Source organism: Peromyscus eremicus, chromosome 16_21, assembly GCF_949786415.1.
Source record: "Peromyscus eremicus chromosome 16_21, PerEre_H2_v1, whole genome shotgun sequence".
NCBI lineage: Eukaryota > Metazoa > Chordata > Mammalia > Rodentia > Cricetidae > Peromyscus > Peromyscus eremicus.
This window is the reverse complement of record NC_081432.1, coordinates 45,900,836-45,913,164: the sequence shown is the minus strand read 5'-3', so window position 1 is coordinate 45,913,164 and position 12,329 is coordinate 45,900,836.

Below are 12,329 nucleotides of genomic sequence, written 5' to 3'. Positions count from 1 at the left end.
CCTAAGGAGGCCCATAAGCTCAGATGGAGTGGCACTATTAGAGAGTGTGGCTATGTTGGAGTAAGTACAGCCTTGTTGGAGGAAGTGTGTCACTGTGGGGGTAGTCTTTGAGTTCTCTTATGCTCAAGCCATGCCCAGTGTCAGTCCACTTTCTGTTGCATTCAGATCAAGATGAAGAATTCTCAGCCCCTTCTTGAGCACCACATCTGACTGCATGCTGCCATGCTCCCTGCAATGATGATAATGCACTAGATCTCTGAAATTGTAAGCTGCTCCAAATAAATGTTTTCCTTGATAAGAGTTGACATGATCGTGGTGTCTCTTCACAGCAATAAAAACCCTAAGACAAGCTGCAACACAAAATTACTTTGACATCTTCCCTAACAGCTTGTATCTTAAGTCTATTTGCTTGAGTCTATTTTTTTCCAACCTTTTACCATAAGGTGATACCTCTCCTTGATGTTAAGGTGTATTTCTTGGATCTTGAGTTATCCATGGGCAATGTTTGTAGATTCCTGTCATTTTGCTGTTGTGGTGTATGTGTGTGTGTGTGTGTGTGTGTGTGTGTGTGTGTGTGACTGTGTTTAATTTCTTTTGATTTCCTGCTTTGGGAGTATCTATTCCTTGTGTTTTCCTGGTTTCATTTAACCTCTTTAAGGTGGAGTTTTCTTTCTAACTACCTTCTGTATATAGGATTTGCACATAGATAAGGATTCAATTTGGTTTTTATAATGAATGTTTTATTTTCTCTGTGTATTATGATTGAAAGTTCTGCTGTGTAGTCTGTCCTATCATCTATGATCTGTTAGAGTCTGTAGACCATCTGTCCAAGCCCTTCTGGTCTTGAGAGTATCCAATGAAAATCAGGAGTTATTCTAATTGATATATTTTTATACAGTGCTTGGTTTTTTCCCCTTGCAGCTTTTAATGTTCTTTCTTTGTTCTATATGTTTAGTGTTTTGATTATTATATGCCAAGAATACTTTGTTTTCTGGTCCAATGTAGTTGATTTTCTGTATGCTTCTTGTACCTTGTTAGGCATCTCCTTTCTTAGGTTAAGGATTTTTTTCTATGCCATTTTTGCAAATATTTGCTGTGCTTTTGACCTGTGTTTCTTCTCCTTTCTCTGTTCCCATTATTTTCAGATTTAATATTTTTTGTAGAGTCTCTGATTTTCTTGATGCTTTCTGCCAGGAGTTGTTTTAGATTTAACATTTTTTTTTGACTGAGTTATCCATCTCTTATACCATGTCATCAATGCCTGAGGTTCTCTCTTCCACCTTTTGTAGTTTGTTGGTTAACCTTCCTTCTGAAGATACTGTTCATATTCCCAATTTTTTCATTTCCAGATTTGATGCTCTTGGGGTTTTATTTGATAATTCTATTTCTACTTTCGTGTCTTGAAATGTTTTATACAGTTTTCTCCACTGTTTGTGTTTTCATAGATTTCTTTAAGTGGTTTATTCATTTCCCATTTAAGGCACTCTATCATAGTCAGAGAAAACATTTCAAAATCTCCCTCTTGTATTTCAGCTATGTTTCATTCAGGGCCTACTATAGTAGAGTTTCTGGGCTCTAGGGCAACATATTGTACTAGCTAATAGTGTGTTTTTATTCTAGAGTCTGGGTATCTGAGTATGGGAAGACGATTGTAATTCCAGTTTCTGGTATCTGGTCTTGTCTTTTTTGGTGGGTATTGTTTTATCTTCACCCCCAATGGCTGCACCTTAATCTACTGGTATTTCAGCAGGCAACTGTGAGTCCACAGTTACCATTCTGCTTCTTTGGCAGTGTCCTGGCTGGTCATTATGCAGCCTGGTGGGAATTCTGCTCCCAAAGGCACTGACTCTGCCCTGGCCACTAAAGACAGCTTTAACTAAATCTCTATTTTTATATGTATAAACAAGACTGAAGATTCAAAAGGCTGGAGTAAAAATCTGCTAACGCAGACAGGCTGAGTAGCAATCAGCTAACTACCTTCTCTCCTTGCTGGCATCTTTGAAAAAGTGAGCATCCTTCTGCTCCACCAAACAACAACAACAAAAAAGCTACACCACTCCAAACTCATCCCTACTACTTCTGGTGCGTCTCTCTAGCTCTTCCAGATGCTCTCTAATGCTCTATGATTGGTTTGTGTCAACTAGTTGCTAGCTCAGCCTCCTGACCCAAGGTTCATTTCATTTAATTAATGCAAATATAAACTCAGGGTTCACAGTGTGATTGAATATCCCAAACAGGTAGGTGTTTTCTTCTTTTGTTTCTCCCAGTATTTAGGAGATTGTGGTTGTTTTATTAGATTGTCTAATACTAAATTCTAGGATCCTGAGAGGTGTTTCCACTGTGGGATCTAGGTAATTTTTTTTTAAGATAATTGGAGCTGACAATTATGAATGGGGATGAGCTATGAAGGGGTTTTGCAGGGTCCACAGGAGGGAAGGAAGATGGGTGTTAGGGAGGGATCTGTTTAGTCCTCTGGGAATGGGGGCAGAAAGTCTGCAGCAGAGGCTCTACTACAGTCCTGGAGATGACACTAGACAGTTGGACTTGGAGGAGCAGAGGGAGAGTGAAGAATTACAGCTACTTTGCCTGCTCCCTGGCCCTTGTCCTGAGGGTTCCCAGGGAATACCAGCTGGAGTTCAGGGCTGGGATAAGACAATGGGGTGGGAGAAGGAATACTGGAGGGGAACATGCATGGAATCTACCGGAGATGGGTGCAGAGTGCTGGGTAAGGGAGGCAGCAGTATGGGGCCTGCTGCTCATCTGTGAGACAAGCCCAAGGGATTGGATTTGGAGAAGCAGGGGAAGAGGGGAAGACCTGCAATTCATCGACCTGCTTTCCTGGCTAGAATGAAGTGTGGGGGGGGTTTCAAGCTTTCAGAGGCAATTTAGCATCTTTGAGGATTTTCAGGTGAACATAGTGAGTCTAGATATTTGTGGTTTTTACACATTGATACTCTTTAGAAGATGCTTTGTAATTTCCATTCATCAACTTTTGACTAGTGTATTTGTTTTTAAATGCATAAAATATATTTACAGAAAACTGTAGGACAAAATAAGAAGAATATTTTCTATCATTTCAAACAGGGAACTGCGACTACACACTCTGACAATAAAACATTATATATTTACTGAACATTAGGTTTACATATTGTTGAGGAACGTCATCATTATCTTTTAGATAAACCATCCTCCTCTCCCTCAACAGTATGCCACTTTGTACATGTTCTTTTTCTATAAGGATGAGATTCTAATGAAACTGTCTGTTTAGAATAGTGGGATGAAAGTGATGTGTGAAAATAAATACTCTGGGTATGATGCATGATTGTCTAAAGACCATGAGAGCTTACAAATGCCATTCCTAATGTCTATGGAACACTGATTCTAGTAATTAGCAGATCACAGGGCTCGCTTGCTAAAGTGACAAAGAATACAGGGACCAAACATGTATTTGCAGTAAAACTAATGAAAGGCTTAGAGCTGTGAAACACTGTAGATAGTGGAGGAATCCCTATCCCTGAGTGAGTGAAGCCCTGAATGAATGTGTGTTGTTGACTTAGGGACAGTCATTTAACAAACCACATAGCCTCAGGCTCAAAGGGAGAGCAAAGCCTTCCCAAGTGGACAGAGTGTGAGTGTTAACAGAGGGTGCAGAAAATGTCTACCATGGATTTCTTCCCATGGATGTTTATGGCCTGAAGAGTGTTCCCTTAGAGAGACTGCTCCTACTGAGGTTAGTTAAACTTGTATCTTTGATCCAGCTGTATATGATAAACTTTGCTTCCCTGTTTATCTATAACTAAATAACATACCCCCCCCCATCAGCTGTGTGCAATAACCTCATCTTGCTGTTCAACTCTACATAATAAACATATTGAACTTCCAAGTTGCTGAGGCTTCTCCAACTAAGTACCCATTTTACCAGACCCCAGTGTTTTTTTCTGTATCTGTACATTCGTCTTTTCTTCACTGGCTCACTCTCATACTAAGGCCAAGTCCCTGGAGCCATATAAACAACACAACAAAGCCATTACAGTAAGCTTCTTTCTTTGTGTAAGTCACAAGCCTTTATTTCCAAAACTACTGTCAAGTAACAAAGTCTAATGAGGAATTCTGACATGAGAAACTGTGAGGTTTAGCTTGAAATGTTGGTTTCCTGAGCAGAAATAGCTAATAGTTCACCAATAAATTATACCTGTCCACAGAACAACTCATAACTAGTACCAAACCTTAGCATCCACATTCTTTATTTCTTCAGTCTTATCACTGATGTTTGGCTTTGTACCTGATTTCTTACCAGTAAACCTAATGGCCTGAGCAGACATGGTAATTGTGGAGTTCTAACTGTTTCTCCTCCATAAAATATCTAAGTTCCTCTATTGTTTTATTTTTCTAAATCATTTATTATTTAGAATAAAATCAACCTCTATGACATCCTCATAAAATTCTTTGTTCAAAATCTCAGTGCCTCTATCACGATCCTGTTGCACAAAATCTCAATGGTCTTATAATAAATACTTGAAGCCAGATATTAGGGTAAGTGCTGAAAGATCAGAGAGACAAAGGAATAAGCCACTAGAGAAATTTCTCACCACCACTGAATCCTCAGGATGGAAGACAAGACCTGTCTTAACGAATCCTCTGACTGAATGCCTCTGAATCCTCATTCAAAAAGGTCTCCAGCCAAAAAGGCTCTAGTTCCAGTCTCCTCATTCCTTATATACCTTTCTCTGCCCATCCATTTCACACCTTTTCTAGTGCTGGGATTAATGGCATGTGTGCTTCCCAAATATTGGTAGCAAAGTCAAGAGATCTCAAGTGCTGGGGTTGAAGGCATGTGACTCCCAAGTTCTGGGATTTAAGGTATGTGCCACCACTACCTGGCTCTGTTTCTCTCCTAAACTGAATCAATTTCATGTAGTCCAGGGTGGCTTTGAACTCACAGAGATCCAGAGCGAGCTCTGCTTCCCAAGTGCTAAAGGTGTGTGCCACCACTGCCTGGTCACTATGTTTAATCTGGTAGCTGGCTCTGTTCTCTGATCCTCAGGCAAGCTTTATTTGAGAGACAATATATCACCACAGGATCCCTTCCGTAGGACCCGAGGAAGGAAACTTTTCTGACCTGTTTTCCTGAAATACAGACTAAGAAATAGATTTAATATTGCTTTAGACATTCAAATTTCCTTTTCAGTAAAGTTAGATTACTCTAAATAGTGTATTCATTGATTGAATTTTTGCACTACCATAGAAAGATGATGAATATCTACAAAACAAATATGTCAATATTTAGAAGAACACGACCCAGGGATAGTAACAAATATGTTTATGAAATGGACTGCCTCGTAATATTTTGTTGTTGTTGCTGTTGCTGTTGAACTTTGGTAAATATTTATAAAATGTATAAGTAACATTTAATATGTTTGAATTCATCAATTAAGAAAATAATACATACATATCTAAACTAAAGAACATCAAAAATGCTATTGAACATCAAAAATGCTATTGAGACTTTTAAAAGTATGGTACTTTTGACACTTTTAAATAGCTATAGTTCTTACTGGCTGTGAAGTAGTTATTTTAAGGACAAATAGCTGAAGAAATTTTTAAAAAGACAATTTTTCTATTAAATAGAAAACACATGATTTTTAGGTATAATTAACAAATCTTTTTATGGAAAAGAAGACCAATGAGAGTCCCTATTTTCGTGTTAGAAAGTTTGTTTATGTCCCTTTTTCAAGTCTTGTTTGGGCCACCACATTGAAGGAATTTCATGGTTGGAGCTTCACTGAATTTTATAGGTGACAAAATCTCAAAGCACACTTCCTGTTCTGCCAGAACTTAGATCGCCTTTCCACTGAGATGACTGAAACTTGAGGTATAGGATTTTTGTTTGTAGCTGTATCCAATGGGAATGGCTCCCAAACTCTGTATTTTGATAGTTTGTGTTTGTCTATATTTCTCTCTGTGTTTTGTAAGGAGATGCTTCTTGGATGATGGGTAAGACCTATGGTAATCTTTTGGTAGCAGGGTAAATATTTAGATCACAGTTATAGTCTATGCTGGTTTAGTAAACTGGCAGTTCTCCTTCGAGAACCATGCATGACTTCACTAGCCTGGGTAGTTGGCTAGGTTTCCTGTACTAGTCATGATTTCTCTCTTGTTAAGCAGGTCCTAGCCACCATATTAGTTTCCCAATACCAGATAGCCATCCACGATATCAAATACATACAAGTTACATTATACAAACTGAGCAGGTTGTATTTATCTATTTAAGAATGTGTGTGTATAAAACAACAAGTAAAGAAATAGAGGCTATGAATCTAAAGAAGAGGAAGAACAAAGAAACACATAAGAAGGACTGGAAAAAGAAAATGGAATGCAGAAATTATATAATAATATTTTAATTTCAAAGATAAAAACAGAACAGTGTTTAGATTAGCACAGTATACCTCTTGGTTGTCTGAGAGAATATTTTCAGAGATTGACTATTAATTAAGATCGTATAATTGCCCAGTATGTGTGCTGAAAAGTCTCATAGAATGGAGTAGGCATCACTGAAATGAAAAATGGAAAAACAAAAACAAAAACAAAAAAAACCCAAAAACTGCTACTTACTCCACGAGTCTGCTTCCTGCTTGCCATGATCAATATGTTTTGTAATGCCACCCACTTTCCTTAGTAATAGAGGGAAACCTTCTAAACCATGAGCTAAAAATGATGCTTTTTCACAACTTTCAAATAATTCTACTACTTATTTTGAGAGAAGAATGAAAACCCTCATAAACACACAAATGAAGAGAAACAATAGATTTGGGATCAAGAAAATTAATGACAATTACATTATAAAAAAATTTGGGGTAGATGTCAGCACAGCCAAAGAGTTAAAGACATCTGAGATGGAAACAGATGATAACAGCATCAAAGAGGTCAAGGGCAGCTGAGATGAATACAGAAAACAGCTTGATTGGCCACCAAATGATGCCTGACCCGAAGTAAGTGTTCTGAGGAGATGTACATTTCTCTGAAATTCAGGATGTACTTACTGGAAACTGCATTTTTGATTGAGTTATATGTATACCACATCTGTTTTCTAGGTTAACATTCTCAATTTCTAGATATCTAGACTTCACACCACTGTGAAGCAACACATTATTTTATATCCCTTAACAGAATGAAATTCAAAATAGCTGTGAAGAGACAGTGAGAATTTAGGTCAACCCAACCTATATTCTATATTCTTTGAAACCCATTATTTCACTTTGCCTTTCCCTGGTTTGCTTCTCAAACCACCAGCTTCAGTGTTCTGGTTTATGCATATCTGGAACCAGATTTAAACAAGGGATGCTTTAATTTTTAATTTTTAATCTGAAATATGATATCTCAATAATGATAATTGTATTAATCTTGCTTTGAGACACCATTGGATTTTCTAGAATCAAAGATAGGTGGTTTCTGGTGATTTTTAAATAGCTACTACAGTTTTATTGATTGTGTGATAGAAATTTTCATCACGTAGGAAATTATTGTCCATACGTAGCTTCTAAGGTCTATCTTTGTAGCTGATAGTTCTAAGATTTATAATTGTCTTTTTCATAGCAATTTCTTTTCTTTTTACCAAAGAAAGTCATATTGTCAATTTAAAACAAGCATTGAAAAATTAATGAAAATAATTTGTGCACATCTGGAGAACTGAAGCATAAAAATCACAGGGAGTTCTGTACAGTGCATTTTCCAAGGTGCATGGTAAGTTGCATGTAAGGTCTTCTAAAACTCCATTTGACTATGTCTTGTTTCTCTGCCTGCTGCTGCAGTAAAGTATATGGACAAGAGCACCTTTAGGGAGCAAGGGGTTTTATTTGGTTTACAATTTCAGATCACAGTCCATCATTGTGGAGAAGGCAGAAATTACACCCACAGTCAAGAGTACACAGACAATGAATGTTTGCCTGTCACTGTTCCACTGGATGTCTCCTTGTTCACATTCAGAGTTTTGTCTTCCTACCCCAATTAACCAAATTAAAAAATCATCCTAAGGTACACCCACATTCTTTATCAGGACTACCTTCGTAAACGATTCTTGATTGTGACAAGCTGGCAATTAACACCAATCATCACAGACTATTAACTAGACTGAACCAAATTATTGAACTCATTTTTACAACTAATTTAAATTTATTTGCAATACATATGAAGCAGCAGAGTAGTTTTATTGATGCTGTATTCAGGAGTGTGTGTGTGTGTGTGTGTGTGTGTGTGTGTGTCTGTGTGTGTGTGTGTGTGTATAAATCAATTCAACTGGGAATGGTATCTGAAATTCAGTCTTGGAGGATGGTGCTAAATTTCATTGTATAAATTGTGCTAGAATTCACTTTGGTGTTTTGTTCCCCTGTTATTTTGTAATTGTTATGGTAAATAATGTGCTTAAAAATGCCATTTAGTGGGTATATTTAAAGCCTCAGGGGTATTATTCAAAGCTCAAAGGTTAGGACATTCAGAAATGATAGTTAATTCGATGCTAGATGAATAACAAGGATTGTTATCAACAATACCCTGTATCATCTCCTCTAAGAATCAAATAATTAAAATAAAACATGTCAGAATATAAGTTTTTCTGTGACTATTTACATTTATGAGATTGCTAGTAAGTACAATTTGCTTCTTTTATTCTGAATTTTCTCTGCAAAGAATATCCCTTTCTGTAATTTTTAGGAATACATTTTCGTATCTTGTTTCATAAATTTAACAGTATTTATAATTTACCTCAAAGCATGCGTATTTGAACATAGAAGTCTTGATTTTCTCAATTCAGACATGTAGAAGTTCTTAATCTTTGTTACTGTCAGGCATCGTGTGTGTGTGTGTGTGTGTGTGTGTGTGTGTGTGCATGAGTGTGTGTGTGTGTGCACATGTGCATGTATGTATTTGTCCACATGTGCATGTGTGTGTGCACATGTACATGTGTGTGTGCACACGTGTGCATATGTGTGTGTGCACGTGTGCATGTGCGTGTGTGTGTGTGTGTGTGTGTGTGTGTGTGTGTGTGTATCCCTAACTTAGTTCTTGTTGTATGTGTGGTTTCCCACGTGTTCTATCTTTAGGCTTAGCAGGAATACAAACCAGCAAGTGAGAAGGACTAAGGATTTTTAAGTAAGTTGTGGAAAGTGTTTGTCTTAAAGGTCCTCAAAACTCTACATTCATTCAGTGTGAAAAATCAAGGGAGACAGCATGTTATTTCTTGAAATATTTTCAGTCTTCTAACAAAATAATACAATAAAGTATAAATTATTCCTTCTAAAGTAGTCCCATTTGTACATAGACATTGTTTATATGTGTATTTATATTTGTATTTATATTACAATATATTATATTGTATATACATTTTATATTATACTATATTGTAATTATATTGTATATATATTGCATGCATGCACACACACACACATATATATGTTATTTTATATTCATATATGTGTGTATGTGTGTGCTTAAATGAATCATACCATTATTTACTGAAATGCTATATATATGGTGGCTAGAGGCTTTTGTATAGATTCTGCTATAAATACAATTTCATTGTTGGGAGTTCTGAAGATAATTCATTTAGGTTTCTCTTAACAATGGCACGTGTAACAGTCATGGAAGTGATTCCACTAAAAACAACACAAATTAGAAAAGGGAAGAAAACATTTAGAAAGAAGATTGTACATACATAATGTCTCTCTTTGTATATACACTATAGAAAGCTCTAGCGACAAAAGGACATATGAGAGAAAAATCCTGTTAGTAGCTTGGATGTTGCCAGCCCTCCCAAATGCTTCGACATTTCAAACTTACAACTTTCTTATACAACTCTTTAAATATAGCCAGGCATCTGTTGCCTCAATGAGTTGTTCATATGTTTTGGATGAAGATATTTCTAAGCAAGCTACCCTGCTTTTAATTATTTGATTTGAGTAAGAAATGAGGCCAATAGACCAAGAACTACACTTGCAATATAAATCTATTTGAAGTTCCTTGGGTGTTGTGGGTGAACAAAAATGTTCCATGCTTCTATCCTGACTTAATTTCATTCGAGTTAAAATTTTTACTTTACACCAGCACAATTGGGTGGAATCTGGTGCTTTTTTGTAGCACTCAAAATTCAGACACTGGATTCTCCAGATTTTTTTAGCATATCTAACTTTCTATTATAATTGGAACATGAGCTTAAGTGCAACTTGTGGCAAGAACATGCCACTCACCCAAAATCTCTAATCTGTTTCTCAAATAAAGTATGAATTGTTTTACTAAACTGAATGAAATGTTTTGAAGTATTTTCCATTTTTGTTTTTTGACACAGAATCTCACTTTTCAGTCCAGAGTCCAGTATGGCATTAAATGTACTGTGCAGCCAGGATTGAGTATAACAATATTTCAACCTTCTTATTTGAAGTTCCTCATTTGGATATCACAGGTGTGGAGCACCCTAATGAACAGATTTTTCTACTCTTGATGAATTGGCATGTAGATAATTTTAAAACATCATGAGTATTATATAGATTGTAGTGAATTGCTTTCATAAAGTAAGTATTTAATAAATGAATATTTGGTAATATATGAATAAATTATCCCAAGAATTATTGTTTTTATGGTTTATATCCACCAAGGCATGCTTCCAAGGAAGGGGCAGGCTGTTCTACATGAGCTTAAGACCAACCTGGTTTACATAGTGAGGTCTAGGCTTGTCATGGCTATGTAGTGAGATACTATTTCTGCATCCTACCCCAGGAAAGATAACTCCCAGAGACTTTCTCTTAACTTTTTTCTCTATTTCAGCTGTCATCGATCTCACATCGTGGAAGCAAGGAGAAAACTGAGAATTTATGTTACTATTGCAATCACTTGTCACCTCTGATGATATCTGAAACAGCATTTAGAGACATCAGGAGATGTCCTTCTGAAGAGACGAAAATGATGCCCAATAGCCCAAGGGCAGATTGCAGCTCCGTGGAGATGAAGGCACTCAGCTTCAAACACATTCAAGTCTGTTTTATCCTGTGGAAGCGATGGAATCAATATCGAATGTATTTAGCAATCATTAAAATGTTTTCCAATTGGACTCCTGGAGCTCGACCCGGGGCCTAGCCATGGATCTCTGCATCCAGATCCCTCAGTCATTAGATGGGGTTTCTAGCATGACAATTAGGGTGTTTGGCCATCCCATCACCAGAGTAGGTCAGTTCGGGCTGTATCTCGACTGTTGCCAGCAGTCTATTGTGGGGGTATCTTTGTGGATGTCTGTGGGCCTCTCTAGCACTTTGCTTCTTCCTATTCTCATGTGGTCTTCATTTACCATGGTCTCCTATTCCTTGTTCTCCCTCTCTGTTCTTGATCCAGCTGGGATCTCCCACTCCCCCAAGCTCTCTTTCCCTCGACCCTTGCCCTTCATTGCCCCCACTTATGTCCAGGCTGTTCATGAAGATCTCATCCATTTCTCCATCATTGGGAGATCCCTGTGTCTTTCTTGGGGTCCTGTTTTCCAGGTAGCCTCCCTGGTGATGGGAGTAGCAGTCCAGTCAACAGGATGAAATCTTAAGCACGTACTTTGCATTTAGTAAATTGCTGACCAGGAGAAAGATTTTACTGATGGCTTCATCCATTTCTATATATGTAGATATTTATGTGTATGTGTTTGTGTGTGTGTGTGTGTGTGCATGTATGTGTTTGTCTGTGTGTGTGTGTGTGTGTGCATCCATATATTGCTGCATACACATATATGTATATATATAATATATAATACTATATATTATATATATAATATAACAAAAAATCTCTATTTTCTTTCCCCTTCTCCCTACAAATCTTCCTATATAACCTTCATTGATTTCAGGGTATATGTTTTTTATTAATTATTGTCCTCCCCCAGATAAATAAATAAATAAATAAATAAATAAATAAATAAATAAATAAATAAATAAAATATGTATGTGTGTATACAGCATATATGTATGTACATTTATAGATTGTATAAACATGTATCTTCCTGAATACATAAATAAAACTTGCTCAGTCTGTATAATATGATTTTCTGTATGAATTTTTATGGTTGGCCATTTGGTATCCAATTGGTGTGCTCTTTCCTGGGGTTGATAATCTTAAACAAAATAAATTATATTTGGTTCATCCCATCTAATAGTTGAAAAAATATTTATTCATATATATATTATTGCATTGAGATATTATCCTTCTTTCCCTGACAAATTAATACTAAAAAAAAAAAAAATACTTACCTTAGTTACCTTTCTTGTTGTTGACATAAAATACACTGACAGCAGAAAATTAAGGGAAGCAAA